This window comes from Mastomys coucha, unplaced genomic scaffold (assembly GCF_008632895.1).
Source record: "Mastomys coucha isolate ucsf_1 unplaced genomic scaffold, UCSF_Mcou_1 pScaffold1, whole genome shotgun sequence".
Lineage (NCBI taxonomy): Eukaryota > Metazoa > Chordata > Mammalia > Rodentia > Muridae > Mastomys > Mastomys coucha.
Window position 1 is genome coordinate 90434701 of NW_022196891.1, and position 12001 is coordinate 90446701.

General features: G+C 46.9%; 1 non-coding gene across 1 annotated transcript; it reads left to right on the forward strand.

The window, feature by feature from the left end:
* The first annotated feature begins 6775 nt into the window (after positions 1-6775).
* On the forward strand, positions 6776-6918 carry LOC116072162. The gene has a single exon (XR_004111335.1). It is a non-coding gene; the product is annotated as a small nucleolar RNA SNORA48 (small nucleolar RNA).
* The last annotated feature ends 5083 nt before the right edge of the window (positions 6919-12001 follow it).

Here is a 12001-nt window from a genome sequence, read left to right on the forward strand (position 1 = left end):
TCTCAGCCCAAGTAATTTATTCTACAATAAGGCTCCAGGTACTTTTATTAGTATACTAGTGGTATCTGTAGTACCTGCTGTGGTTTGGATCCCCCAAAGTCCCACAGCTCAGAGCCTAGCTCCCCACCTCTGCACTGCTGAAAGGTGCTGGAATCTTGGGAATGGGCTTAGTGGGGGGCTGTTAGACTGTTGGTGGTATGTCCTCAGAGGGGAGAGTCCATCTAGGCTCTTCTCTCCACTTTCCATTTTCTAGTCATAAGATGAGCTTTTGTCCTGTATGAAGTTTCGCTGTGCTGGTCACCTCATTACAGGCCTGGAAACGTCTGAGGTATCAGATCATGGACTGAACCTTCCAAATTTCTCTCTTCATAACTGATTTTCTTGGGAGTTTGTTAAGGCGAGGGAAAGCTGACTGACAAACCCCAAGTCTGTCAGGAGGTCTGTGGTAGGCAGGCTGCTGTTAGTCTCTTGAAGACTTTGCTCTTTGATCTTTCAAGGATTTTGCTGGTCACTATTTAATCAGATGTCCACACATCTCAGAGGTTGTCCAACATCCACTCATTGGGAGGGAAGCAATGGTCTTCATCTCCTACATTTATAAGGTTGCCTGCTGTGCTACATGGAACCAGTTGCAGTTCACATCTGTGGCAGAACAGGCACTCAGCCCTCTGTGGGGTCTGTGTGGGTCTTGTTGGTGGAGTGCCATTTAAACATAAAAATCTCAGTTTTCTGTGTAGGAAGTGTTCACTGTAAGCAAGATCTGTGTTTTTGTATAGATTCTGTGAGGTGACTGCCTGTTATCACCCAACATGCACGAGACCGAGTTTCATCTGTAGTACCACATAAATTGGGCATGGTGATGTATACATATAATCTCAGAGCTCTGGATGTGGAGGCAGGAAGATTAGGAGTTCAAGGTCATTCTCTGCTACATAGGAAGTCTGAGGCCAGCCCATATACTCTACATAAAAAAAATTACATCGGAGTCAGAGCCACAACCTTGCACAAAGCTCACTGCAACTTCACACACAGAGTCAAATACATACACACACACACACACACACACACACACACACACACACACACACACACCTAGTAACACACGCACATGTGTGGGCACACACACACCACAGCTTCTGAAAGGGCATCTGCCCTGTTTAATCTTGAACAGATGCCACCCTTCTCATTGACCTTTGCCACTGGGATAATTTAAGAGATCTCATCTAATCTTCATTTTGCTTTTAAAGACTCTGCTTGCCCCACCTCCAAATGCCTGAAGTTTACTGTAGCACATGTGTCCCTGCCACAGTGCTTGTCCTGATTCAGCATAGCCAACTCATCTCTCTCTGCTATTTAGCTCAACAGTGCTGAAGACCCAAAGGCTTGCCAGAGTGCACCTATATCAGGATCTGTTCTTAGGATCCAGCATTGCAAAGGGCAAGTTACTTTTTGTCCTAGGCTGATAGGAGGGAACACGCTAGACTTTAATTTTAGCATTCTTCAAGATATATCCTCGGGCTTGGGGAAGGATTTATCATGGATGGATGGATACACACATATGTAGTAACTGACAGAAAACCGAACTTAAGGTAGGCTGACAAAGGAGGCCTTCCAGCCAACACAGGACAAACAGCTGTCAGTTTTCAGAGAAGCTCAACATTTTTCCTCCCTTCCCTGTGACCAGGAAAAGCACAAATACTCATGAGTTAAGATTTCCCCTCATCCTGCAGAGTTGTTTTCTATACTGGAAAGTGTCCCATCTTTTCAGGACCCAGCCTAAGCTCCCACCTCTTCTTCTAGGCAGTGTGAGCTAACAAGCAGTACTTGGAGATTAAGGGAATGACATTAATTACTTAAGGACATATTTATATAAATTGCCAAGTTAGCAAATCATTCTTTAATTAGAAATCATAGATATGAAGTACTTCCACGTGTTTGTCTCATAAAAGAGATTTACTCCTATGGCTTTTGAGGTCAGAACCCTCATTGGTTGTTTCAGCTTAGAGTCCAAAGGACTCAGCAGAGGTGACTGCTTATGTACTGTCTGATTCTAGAGATCTGAGATCTAGAGTAAGGTGGGGTCGCTATTTATCTGAGAGGCCCAGGCCTGGTTAAACTATCCTAATTATGTCACAAATGGTGCCCCACTCTGGACAGAGTCCCTCCCTCACCAGAGCCTGTTCTACTTTTTGACATACACCTTTCTAATCTGTTCTTATTCAGCATGATCCATCACAGGTAGTTGTGATGCAGGGGAGTTGTTCTGAACTGACCCACTAAAGCACAGGGGTTGTATACTGCACTGTCAGCCTATGGGAGAAGGTCGACACACTGAAAACTGGCTGGTAAGAACTCAGAATTGCTCTTTCTTCAGTTTTATAAAAAGTGTAATAGCACCATTAAAACATTTCTTCTGATAATCCCAGGGTGGTCTTAAACTAAACTTCTGGCCCTGCCAAGTAATGAGATTGTAGGTATACACCACCACATTTGGCCCTAAAAGATTTTTAAAATCCCACTGCCCAACACAGTAAGTTCCCTTTCTTGTCTTTTTAGTTTCTGTCCACAGTTACCCACATTTTTTTCTACATATGGGTTTTTACCCATCATTGTGCTTGTTGTTTAAACTTGGTACTAAGTTATAAATGTTTCATGTCTCCATAATTTTCACTGTTAGGGCTGTTTAATGATTTCTTTATTACTGGAAAGCTGTCATGTGTCCTAGCATCAAGTCGTGGTAATTATTAACCACTGTCAAATACAACACAAACAAATCTTAATTTCACACTGTAAAGGTGAACAGAAATGTTAATGTTCTAAGGGAACAAAAGTTCAGATCTGAGATGACTACTGTACGCAGTATAGCAGGATTCCTTTACAGGGCACCTCTGCCACTTGCTCCCCAAGGCTGCCTTCCACAGCAGTGGCCTGGGACATAGATTGAAGGGGAATTGGGAAGTTGCATTATTTCAGCTTGAAGCTGGACTAGCTTTACCATGAAGGCCCATTCAGAGTTAGAAAAGAATCTAACCTCTCTGCTGCTTAGATTCCTCCACTGCTAAGTCAATAATGTTGACGTGGGTTGGGGTGTAGCTCTGGGGCAGGGTAGGAAGCCCCAGGTCTGGTAAGACCCTATTTTACAGAGATTGTGGGTGCACTTCACCATGTTTGACTCTAAAAGATTTTTAAAATCCTACTGCCCAACTACCTTAGGGTGTTATTAAAATGATACCAGTACACTCAGTAGGGGCTGGGGGAATATTGCAGGCAAATAGTGCTTGTCCAACATGCATGATGTCCTGATTTCAGTCTATGACATCACATGAGCTGAGATCACCACATGGCCTATGATCCAAGAGTTCAGGAGGTAGAGGAAGGAGGATCACACTTCAAGGTCATCCTTAGGGAATAGGGAATTCAAGGCCAGCTTGCTCTTCAATGAGACCCTGTCTCAAAAAACCAACCAACCAACCAACCAACCAAGTAACCAACCAACCAACCGACTAACCAACCAACCAACCAACCAACCAACCATCCAACCAACCAACCAACCAACCAACAAACCGACTAACCAACCAACCATCCAACCAACCAACCAACCAACCAACCAACCAACTAACCAACCAACCATCCAACCATCCAACCAACCAACCAACCAATCAACCAATGAACCAACCAACCATCCAACCAACCAACCAACCAACCAACTAACCAACCGACTAACCAATCAACCATCCAACCATCCAATCAACCAACCAACCAACCAACCAACCAAAAAAGCAAACAGCAGTCAAACATAACATCACTATAGTGACACCTGCAGTTGTAACTGTTGGTTTGTGACTTAACAGTCATAGTGAGGGGCATCCTCCTTCAGATCTTTAACTCCGTGACAAGGGAGGAGCTACCCTAGGAAACCAGTGCATTTTGTCTGATGTACTTTTTAAAAATTAATTTTTAGTTACTTTATAAAGAAATGGGTCTCTTGACACACAGATATATTGATAGATGATAGATAGATAGACAGACAGTGTGTGCTTGGTTCCTATTTACTTGATACAATGTTGTAAGATATCCATAGCAGATAAAAAGAGAATTTTAAAGCAATCACTCGGAGAATTCATAAGCATACAGCCTCTCATAGGATGATGACAAAAGATAAAAAATGTATTTTTTAAAGTTCATCTAACAACTCAATTAACCACATTTTTTTTTTTTTTTTTTTAAGAGAGGGTCTCATGTGGCACAAGCCAGCATCAAACTCACTATATATCACCAAGGAAGTTTATGATTCTCCTCTCAAAAATGGGATTACAGATATGTGGTGTCGGGGATGGAACCAGGGCTTTGTACTCTACTGTCTGAGCCACTTCCCTGCCTCCCCCCCCCCAGCTAAGACTTTTAAAAGATGTGTTCCATATAATTGTATGGGAAAAAGATTTCTAGTGTCCTAGTGTCTAGATTTCTAGATTTAAAGTTTTTCCTAATGTATTTGCAGGAGTCAGATGAGGTAAAGCTCAGGAACCTTGATAGAAAGATACACAAATAACTGTTGGGTAGACATTGGGAGTGGTGAGCACTTTGACCAGAGGAGATGGGGTAGGGAAATATGGTGGTTTGAATGTGCTTAGCCTATGGGAAGTGGCACTAATAGGAGGTGTGGCCTTGTTGGAGGAAGTGTGTCCCTGCGTAGGTGGGTTTTGAGGTCATCTCTTAATGCTCAAGCTCCACGCAGTGTGGAAAAAGAGTCTCTTCCTGGCTGCCTTCAGATCAAGATGTAGAACTCTTAGCTCCTTCTCCAGCTCCAAATCTGCCTGGATGATACTGTATTTCCCATCATTTAGATAATGGACTGAACCTCTGAAATGGTAAGCTAAGAGCTGCCTTGGTCATGACTCCTCTTCATAGCAATGAAATCCTAAGACAGGGTTGCTGACAGAGGAACACAATTCCATGTCCTTAGAGAGTCAGAAGCAGAGCAGGTGGCCTAGGATGTGCCTACAGATAGATACCCAAGGTCCAATTGTCCTCAAGGTTGGCTTCTTCTCCCAGCAGAGAACTTGTCTCTGCTCTCTCCCTCATCCTTTTGCCAGGCCTAGTGCCTTTCTGAGAGTGCCACAAAAGATTGCTATCGATCAGGACTAGTTCCCACAGCTCCAAGCCAACCTCCTGGGTGGCTGGAGTAGGGCAGATTAAGGTATTGGAATTGACACTTCTTCCCCATCTAGTTGTGGCCCACAGACCATGATCTCTTCATAGGATCTGGCTGGAATAGTGATGGTCTTGGAGTAGAGCCTTTCCAGAAGGGCCTATATGCCATGATGCTGCCTACCTGTGTATAGCCACTGGGTGGTGCTGCTGCACCTGTCTGCAAGCAGGAGGCTGGTGATAGACCTGGTAGTTAAGGCCTTGTGATTTGGGTGTGGTGGTACTCTTGGGATTCATTCTTATTCCCTGCAAGTCTCTCCAAGCAAGAGAGCCTTGAAATATGCCAGTCAGTCACCTAGCAGAGACTCAGGCATACTATTGTTGGCTCTGTTGTTTGTAATACAATGTGAGTAGTTGTAGGACTGTTTTTTGGCACACCCTCCGTTTAAGAATCCATTTGTATATCAGCTGAGGATGTGGTTTAATTGGCCAAATGTTTGCCTAGCATTCAAGAGGTCCATACCCAGCACTGCCTAAGCCAGATGTGATAGTGCCTGCCCATAACACCCTCTGCCCACAAAAAAGCAAAAGCACATAGACATACAGTATCTGCACCCGACTCTTACAGTTAACCCACTTTGAAACTGGCTTGGGGGGTGGTGTAGGAGAACCCCACCCCATGACCTTGGTGTTTTTCTCCCTCTCAGAGAGTTTATTTTGGGTCTCAGTTTCTATGGAGTCACTGTGTGCTTGCCTGGTCCCATGCCTTTTCTTTAAATATTATAGTTTCTGTGCAAAAAGCAGATGTGCCTGGGGATAAACCATCCCTTCCAGGCACAGAGGATGATCTTGGGAAGCCATACAAACCAGACCAATCTTGTCATGTTTGCCCTCGGCCTCGCTTACTTCTCTACCCAGGTAGCCCCTTGTGCACATTGTACACTCACTGGTCAGATATGCAGTTGGAGCTGACTTTCCTGGTAGAGGCTCCTGTGCAGGCAGAGTTCATACTAAGTACTGGTGTGTGCTTCTTCTGTGTCTGCCTCCCTCGTGTCCCTAGCAGAGATCCCAAGAGCTTTGAGGTGGAGTACCCCTTAGGCTTGCTCATGCTGGATGACTGAGGTCTGCACCCCTTGACAGCCACCTGTGTCAGTCTGGGTTGCTAGGCAGAGGCCCATGTGGAATCGAGTTTTATGCGAGTTTGTGGTGACCTGTGCAAGCCCATGTTTCTCCTCAGTTGGTTTACCTTTTGTTGTTTGTTGTTCAAGTTGACATAGATGATTCCGTTTTGATTCCTGTGTCTTTTACGGTCCTTACTTTTGATGGAGATTTTTCTGTGGAAACATTGCTGTGCTCCGTCCTGTTGTGAGGGTGTGTTGTTCCTCTGTTGCACCTGTCCTGGGCGATAGAGTGGGTGGGTGAGGTTGTCTGACTGATGGAGTCAGCACCAAATCCTTTTAGCCACACTGGATCAACAGAGTTCAGGAAGAGTGCTTCTCTGCACAGCTCTTGAATGCTAAGGCAGTGTTATTTTGTCAGAAATTGCATTTTAGCAGATTTTTTAAAAACAGAAAACAGATGCAAAGATTAAAAAGGAAAATGCAAAATCAAAATAATTTTGATACCCACCCCCTGGCAACGGGCAGAGAGAAACCTTGCTGGCAGTGGTGTTCTTATATCAGTCAGTGGCAGAGCAGATGGCAGTCCTTTGTTCCTCCTAGCTTGATGCCTGGCTTGGTGGCAAAGCTGTTTTATGCCTAGGACTCATAAAAAATGAATCAAGTCAAGTCAAATCAAATCAAATCTAGTCAGAGCAGTGTGGGAGGAGGAAGATGGACAGAGACCTGAGTTCCACCATGCCACTCAGTGCAGACAGGGAAAGACATCCACAGATCTGCCCTTTGCCACACATCCTTAGCAGGCCATAGACACACAGAGCCCTACTTGCCACCTCATAGCACTGTACGGGAGGAAGAAGTCAGACAGAGAACTGCAGACCACCATGCTACCCACAGACCTGCCCTCCAGTGCAAGGCAGAGGTGGACAGAAGACACCGGCTTGCTACCATGCCATGCAGTATGGACAGAGGATGTCACTCAGGGGCCTACCAGCCACATGGCCAGCCTGCAGCAGAAGCCACCACAGTGTGTTGAGTATGTGGTAGTCAGATGGAAGAGAAAGAGAAGTGGAGCATCTTGAGCCTTATGAAGAGAGATGGAACTGGAGACTCAAGGGTAGAGAGGAGTAGCCTGCTATGAGTGGCAAGCCCTGCTAGCTGGGACCATAATGATGTCCCAGTATGAGCTGCCACTAAGAGCCATGTCACCATCCGTGGCTATGTAGCCAGCATAGCCAGCGTCGGGTCCATGTCATTACTACTAAAGAACATGGGTACATCTTGGTCAGGACAGCCACAGGGATCATGTGGATGTCCAGGGACTTGTGCATAACTGTCCCTGCTCCTCACTGGCTTCTCTGAAGAGTTGGCTTCATCTTTTACTGGAGACAGCATTTGGGAGAGCAGGCCATGCACCTGGCTTGGCCAAGAGAGCAGAGACTGACCCTGATGTGGGCCACAGGTGAGCCAGCCCTGAGGGCGAGAACATGGGAAAGCTGGCCCCACTACTTTTCTGCCATGAAGTGTTGTGGATGTGGGGTGATGACCTCCCACCTGTAGCAGTTAGAAGAGCTGGCCCTGGGGTCATGAGAGCAGAGAGCTAGCTCTACCCCTTACTGGCTACAGTACTTGGGAGAGCAGGCTTTGACACCTTACCTGAGCAGCATAGTAGAGATAACCCTGGTGATGGGGGTATAGGTGAGCTGGCCTCAAGGATATGAGGGAGGGAGAGCTGGCCCCTACCACTCTTCTACCTCCTTAACCCTCAGCATCTGAGGCAGCCAGAAGACCTGACCCCAGGGTCATGAGAGCAGGTGAGCTGACCCTGCCCCTCACCAGCTGCATCACTTGGGAGAGTTGGCCCTGTACCTCGTCTGGGCAACACAGTGGAGCTGGCCCTGATGGCAAAGGCACAGGTGAGCCAGCCCTGAGGGTGTGACTGGGAGAGCTGGCCCAGCCCCTTCGAAGGCTGCAGCACTTTGAAGAGTGAGCCCCTCACCCTAACCTGGCAGAACAGCATTGCTGGCTCTGGAGGCAGGCTTGGCTGAGCTGGCCCTGAGGGCACAAGATCAGAAAAACAGGAGAGCAGGATGACGCATTGGGTGACCTATCAGGAGCAGTGCTGGAGAGCATGTGCTGATGATGTAAATAAGGGAGAGCTGGCAGGCTGACCAGCTCAGCAGCCACCCAGGCCCAGATCCAGGGTTCTGAGTTGAGCCACTCCAAAAATCATTATCATCTGTGAATGGTTGGGACACGTGAAAGAGCCAGTCCTGCTGTTCCAAAGCTTCAGGAGCTCCATGACACAGGGCAACAACAGGATAACCAGGAGGAGTCCCGTTGAGGATCCAATATTGTTGGTGTGACAGAAGCCAGAGACCTCTAACCAGACCAGTGTCTCTTTGCAATGAACATTTACAAGTGAAGATGTGTGGGCAGAGGAATATACTGTGGGACACACAGTGACATACTACAGCTTCTGCGATGAGATGCTTTCTATGGTGTGAGTGTGTGTGAGTGTGTGTGTGTATGGTGTGTGCCTGCGTGCATGTGTGTGTGCATATGCGTGTGTGTGCCCACATGTGTGTGTGGTGTGTGTATGTGTGTGTGCCTGCATGCATGTGTGTGCCCACACGTGTGTGTGTGTGTGTGTGTGTGTGTGCTTATGTTAGTGCTTTATTTGGGGGGACTTACAAGGGCAAAGGACAGATATAAGGGAATGGGGAGATGACAAGGACTGGGGTGTATGATATGAAAACTCTCACGGTAAAGCTCTAATGGTAGCAGAGTTTATACACATTTCTTTCCAAACACTCATCATCTGCCAGCTTCTGTGACTTGCTCAGAAGGCATTTTTGAAAAAATATCTCCAAAGTTAAAAGGTCGGGTTGAGTGTGTGTGCAAGGTGTGCCTGGGTGGGGCACAGGGATTTGGGGTGGGTGAAGCTTTCCCACATGGTGGTGTAGTGGTAGACACATGTCACACATTTATTGAGACTCACAGAACACATAACAAGAGAGTGAGTCCAAGTGTGAATTGGCCTCTGACGGATGTGGTGATGGTGTGTGAGACTCTTGATAAAAGGGAAGGCTTGGGGTTGGGTTGTATGGGAATGTGTGGTTCTGCTATGAACCCTGACTGAGCTAAAGGCAACACCCACCCACTTACGAAGGCATAGACTTTCTGATGTCCTCCTGTCTTTACAGGCCTCAGTCAACAGTTACACACAGGCCAACCTAGAGCTACTGGTTCCTCCTTCCTTCCTCTCCTAAGTGCTGGGATTACAGGAAGGAGCACAACCCTGCCACACTTGAGGTACATGAGCTTTGGGGAACATGTTCGAAGTGTAACAGCTGTGCTGGGGTGGGTCTGAGATGGTGGCCTAGAGCAGTGAAGCCGAGGAGAACCGTGGTCCAGAAGCTCTAGGGAAAGGTTGGTGGTTAGGTGAGAGCTCACTGTCCCTAAGGAGTTGTCATTTGTGAGAAGCAGGTGGCAAGCTGTGAGTCACCCTCTCAGGCTGCTTTTCTATCCCAGCGTAAGGTCTTTGATGCCTACTATTTACTCAGAAGAGGGAACCAGGCTGAGATCCAGCATGGCCCCCAGCATGTGCCGACAGCTGGTGTGTGTCGAGTATGTTAGAATCCTAAGAACTGTGTTCTGCTCTGGCTGTCTCTCCCTGTGTCTGTGGTTATTATGAAATAAGTCTCAGTTTGTTATGAGTTGAGTATGAAATGCCCCCATAGGCTTGTGTTGACAGCCTGTCCTCAGCTGCTTGTGCTTTTTTTGGGAAGTGTTGGAATCTTGAGTAGGTGGGGCCTTGTTGGAGGAGGCAGGTCATTCTGTGTACGTGAGATAGGGTCATATGTAGCCCAAGCTGAACTTGCTATACAGCCAAGGATGACCTTAAACTCTTGACCCTCTGGCCTTGACAGACCAATGTTGAGATGAAGCGTGTGCCTGGATTGAAGGGCACCTCTTGTCCCTGGCCTCTTTTATGTGTGTTTTCACAGTGGGTGAGCAGCTTCACTCTAACATGCTTGTGCCATAATGCTCCCTGTTACCACAGCCCCACATCAAGGGCCAGGAGCTATGGATATGAATTTCTGAAGCTGTGTGTCAGAACAGCCTCTCCCACTCTGAGGGGTTCTTTCCTTCTCTTCTTCCTCCAGCTCCTCCTCCTCCTTCTCTAATCCTCCAAGTCCTCTTTTCTTCCTCCAACTCCTCCTCTTCCAGTTCCTCCTCTTTGAGCTCCTCCTCTTCTTTTCTTTTGTTTCTCTCCTTCCCCCTTCTCCTCCCCCTCCTCTTCCTCCTCCTCCTCCTCCTCCCCCTTCTCCTTCCCCTCCTTCTCTTCCTCCTCCTCCTCCTCCTCCTCCTCCTCCTCCTCCTCTTACTTCTCCTCCTTTTTTTGTTGAGACTGGCTCTCACCATAGTCCAGCTGGCCTTGAACTCATGTGGCTGGGAGATGAGAGCCAATGAGAAGGAAGCAGGCTCACTCAAGGGCCAGCATTGTGGAAAGGCCTCTGAGGGCCTGTTAACCTCTTAGCTCCTCTTCAAACTCCACAGTACAAAGGTCTCTTATTCAAAGCAAGTGTTGCCTTTAGTGAAGCTGTTATTTTCTTAATAGTTCACACAATTCCTTTGTGCAAAGAAACTTTTTGTTAAAAGATATGGCTGGCCTCAAGGTATAATCATCACTAACTGTGAATGATAAATGAGGGAAAAAGAAAAGGGAAGCTGGACTCTGAGAGATGGGATCAGGAGGTAGCATCGTGACGCAAGGGATTATCTTCCTTTGTCTCTCACAAGCAGCCAATGTGAGACTCACCTTTCCTTTTCTCTGAAATAATAATAAGATGCTGTGTTGCTCACTGATATTTTTCAGTGGGAAACAAATTACTTTTAGAGGCCACAAAGTGAGGCTGAGTTTTTGCACCAATGTAGGTGAGAGGTGAGTGATAAACATGGGGGTTTCACGTGTGACAAGGGAAGTGCCAGCTGGCATCCTCACATACAGGTCCCTGTGGTAACACAAACTAGGAAGGACAGGTCCCTTCAAGCAGCACCCATCCCATGACAAGGGCTTTTGCGGGCTGATACTGATGAAGCTGTCACACCTATACTGAGAGTTGGGGCTGGTAGTTAAAGGGCTGGGACGCAGATTAAGAACTGAGTCAAGACTCTGAAGAAGATTTCTCAGGTGTTGGGTTATATAGTTCAGGCGGTAGAAGCTTGTCTGACATGCAGGAGGCCATGGTTTTGATCCTCAGCACACCCCCCCCCACACACACACATAAGACATGGTGGTGCATGGTGGTGGAGGCGGAAGGATCAGAAATTCAGTGTCATCTATAGATATTTAGCTAGTTTGAGGCTATCATGGCCTTGAGAACCTGTCTTAAGAAGAAGAAGGAGATGGTGAGATGGCTCAGTGGATAAGAGCACTGACTGCTCTTTCAGAGGTCCTGAGTTCAATTCCCAGCATCCACATGGTGGCTCACAACCATCTGTAATGGGATCTGATGCCCTCTTCCGGTATGTCTGAAGAGAGCAATGGTGTATTCATATACATAAAATAAATAAATCTTTAAAAAAACAAGAAGAAGAAGAGGAGGAGGAATGGGAGGAGGAGGAAGACAATCACCACCCTACCAGCTCCTGGGAATGGCCTATTGGCTACCTGCTCCATAAGAAGAGGAGGAAGAGGAGGAGGAAGAGGAGGAGGAGGAGGAGGAGGA